Genomic DNA, 3713 nt, shown 5'->3' on the forward strand with positions numbered 1-3713 from the left:
TTCTGGAGGCACCTGGAGGCTGCTGTCTTGTCTGGCTCTAGTTTTTTCAGGTTCTTACCCAGCTTCTCACCTGTGGGTGGGGTGGCCAGAAGCAAGTCTGAGATGGGTAAGGGGCTTTTGGAGCCACGTGCCCAAAACTACCTGGAATGCATAGTTAGAGATTAAAAGATACCCCCGCAGGGCCACAGATCCAAGTGGGATCAAATACCCGCCTCAAGGAATGAATGCTCTGGCCCTCTCCTCCCCAGACTCCGACATCACTTAGATTGGCCCTAAGTTCGGTCATGTCACAGACCACTCTATCCCTCCCCTCCCCCTGTGGGGCCCTTATTAGTCTTCTGGACTAGGGGACAAAGAGATTACATGTTTCATCCAATGTGGCCAAAAGCTTATCTGACATGGTCTTCAGGTCATTTATGTTCAACAGAGCATCAAAGTCAAACTCCTTCAGATCCATTTTCTCCAGCATCCACTCCGTCTCATAGAAGGCATCCTCCTTTGTGGTGTCCGAGGCACTGACCAACTAACTCATCCACAGCCCGCCCCTCGGAGGAGCCCGCCTTAGCCTGGTTGCTGCGGAAACCGGGAGGTGTACCATGCTTGGCCTCCTCCAGATAGTCAGCTAAGAGACCTAAGCTTTCTTCGGCCACCAAATCTGACTGGTCAAAGGTGGACGTCAAGTCCCCCACCAACCCCTCGCTGCCCAGGTCAGGTGGTGGGGCTTTGCTGGCATCAAGGAATGTGGTTCATTCAAAGATGCCTTCTGTCCGTTACAGCAGCACTGCTGCTCGATGCCTTGAAAAGCCCCAGGCTTAAGCTGCTGGAAGTAGCCCTGCAGAGGCTGACGCCGCTGCCGTCAGGGAGGCCAACGCAGGCACCACTGCCTCCAACAGAGTGGCGGCTGCGCACCCAGCAGGGAGGAGAGAGATGCGGGGGAGCAGAAACCCAAAGCGACCTTCTTACCCCGAAAGTCTTTTCCATGTTGGTAACGCAAAACAATATGCTAGAGTAACATATTTTGCAGAGGCATGTTCTTAATTTCTTTAACAGTGACTACAGCATAGCATTACACTCTTTATGTTTAATGTATTCCATAGTTTTAAATGGATTAAATATTGCATGCACAGATACTTAATACTTGTCTGGTGACAGAAGTAGTGTTGAGAAAATAGTGATTCAAATGATCAAAGCAGTGAATGAAGATGTGTGAATAAATACATACGATCAGGCAGTGTGGATAGACGACAGCAACAAAGAGGGCTATCAGACACCATCATCTAATGACATGTGTTTCACAAGGCCTGGATGGAAGAGGGATCAGGCAACCTATTATCAACTTTAAATTTAAACACTATCTTTTTTATTTATAGACATTCCCCCAGTCCAAAAACCATCAAAGCTCTTTATGTAGACATTAGCTAATCAACTCTGCTAGCTCGGGGCCCAAATAAAGAGATCTCTGCTGACACGGATTTCCTCTCACAGCCGCGGGGCATGGCAGCGCTTCTAAAACTGTGGTTGATGGTGGGGCAGCCTGAAATTTCCAACCTGAGTCAGCAATGAAGGAGCAAGCGGTGGCAACGCTACAAGAGGGACAAAATTGGATTCTGTTCTCATGGATTCGTTCCAAGGGAGACACGGAAGTCCTCTCAGAGGGAAGGGACCTGAGCCAATCTGATTAGCAGAACACTCGGGCTTTCTCAGCAGAGGCAAGTGTATAGTTTTAAGTCCCAGCAGGAGAGTTCATTTCTAGCACAGCCCTCCCCCAAAATGGGAATTTGGTACTGTCTAGCAAGATCTTGCCAGGACTTGTTTCCAGTTTCTATGGATTTTATCCATATTATAAATGATACCCCACATATCAGTTAAAATTGCAATTTTTGTTTCCTAAAGGTACAAGATATCAACACTGACCTATCCAAAATAACCTTGCAACATGAAATTACCTCCTCAGCATGTTAAGCAAAGTAGAAGTGTTGTGCTTTTTTGGCAGCATTTTATAGGTATGTCCAGCTAGTACACCTACTAACAGCCAAAGAGATGATAGCATTATAGCACCTCAGGGTCAGGAGAAATTTATCTCACTGTCCACACTTTTAAAAAAATACTGGAGCTGAAAAGTATAATTACTGAACTTCTAAAATTTCACTAGCTGTGGAATGTAGCTCAATGATAGAATACATACTTAGCGTGGAAATAAAATTACAGCAGAAGGATCCAAAGAGAGGCTTGAGGGGGGAAAGGAAAGTTCAGTGACTTTGAAGGTAAGACCATTGAAATTTTCTACACTAAGGAACAGAAAGAAAAACGACCAAAGAAAAGTGAACAGACCCTCAGGGACATGTTACCAAAGAAAGAAAGAAATGGAAAGAGAGACTATATGAAAAAGAATGGTTGAAAACTTCCTAGTTTTGATGAAATACAAGAATAGAAATACTCAAAAGGTCAAAAAACACGTAAGATCAACTCAGAGATCTCACCAAGACAAAAGTTATAATCACACTTTCAAAAGACAAGGAATCTTGAAAACAAGAGAGAAGTAACTCATTGCATATGCTAGATCCTCAAGAATATCAGTAGATTTCTCATCAGAAACTTTCGAAGCCATGGGATACAAAATCAATATAAAAAATAGCTTTTCTATATAACAATAATGACCGAGCTGGGAAAGATGTAGGAAAACAATTCTACTCACAATAGCTTCAAAAAAAAATAAGGAAGGTACCTAGAAATCAACCTAATCAAAGTAGTAAAAAACTTCTTTAAGATAAATTACAGAACACTGAAGAAAGAAATTGAAGAAGACACTTGAGGATGGAAAGACCTCCTGTGTTCACAGATGGGTGGAATTAATAATTAAATCCTGACTTAGGAACATTAGAGTTGTAAACTTTCACGGATACAAACGGACCTCATATTACAAATTTTATAGATGTGAATAAATAGTGGAAGTAGCTCATGCGTCTGCTGGACACTCACAATTGTGCTGCTGTGTGCTTACTGTGCAGTGTGATAGTGTGCAGGAGTACAGTGCTCAAGCAGGATGCCCAGGAGCAAGAGGAAGAGCAGTGGTGATGTGGAGGGGATTGATAGAAAGCACAAAGCAATATATACATTGTATATTTGTGTCAAAGGTGTTTAAGACACTTTGCCAGACTTACCAATAAATCTGATCTACAAATGTTCTCCTGGAATGGACCGCATTCATGAGTCAGGGACTTACTGTATTGTCCAAATGGCCATATTACCAAAAGTGATCTACAGATTCAATGCTATTACCATCAAAATTCCAGTGACATTCTTCATAGAGCTAGAAAAAGCAATCCTAAGATTCACATGGGAGAACAACCCAGAATACCCAAAGCAGTCCTAAGCAAAAAGAGCAAGGTTGGAGGCATTACAATACCCAATTTTGAATTATACTACAAAGCCACAGTAACAAAAACAGCATACCATTAGTACAAAAATGTAGAAACATAAACCAATGAAATAGAATGCAGGTCACTGAAACAAACTCACGCAACTACAGCCATCTGATTCTGGACAAAGTTAAAAACATAAATTAGAGAAAAAGTCAGTCTCTTTAACAAATGGTGCTAGGAAAACTGAACATCCAGTTTTTGTAGGAGACTGAAACAAATCCTATCTCTCACATTGTACAAAATGGATCAAAGACCTAGGTATAAGAGTTAAAACTTTGAAATTGCTAGAAG

General features: G+C 42.3%; 1 pseudogene; it reads right to left on the reverse strand.

Moving 5' to 3' along the window:
- Positions 1–299: 299 nt before the first annotated feature.
- LOC102013084 lies at positions 300–3208 on the reverse strand (annotated as a pseudogene).
- Positions 3209–3713: the final 505 nt, after the last annotated feature.

Source organism: Chinchilla lanigera, unplaced genomic scaffold (assembly GCF_000276665.1).
Source record: "Chinchilla lanigera isolate Chin_1 unplaced genomic scaffold, ChiLan1.0 scaffold00016, whole genome shotgun sequence".
Taxonomy (NCBI): Eukaryota; Metazoa; Chordata; class Mammalia; order Rodentia; family Chinchillidae; genus Chinchilla; species Chinchilla lanigera.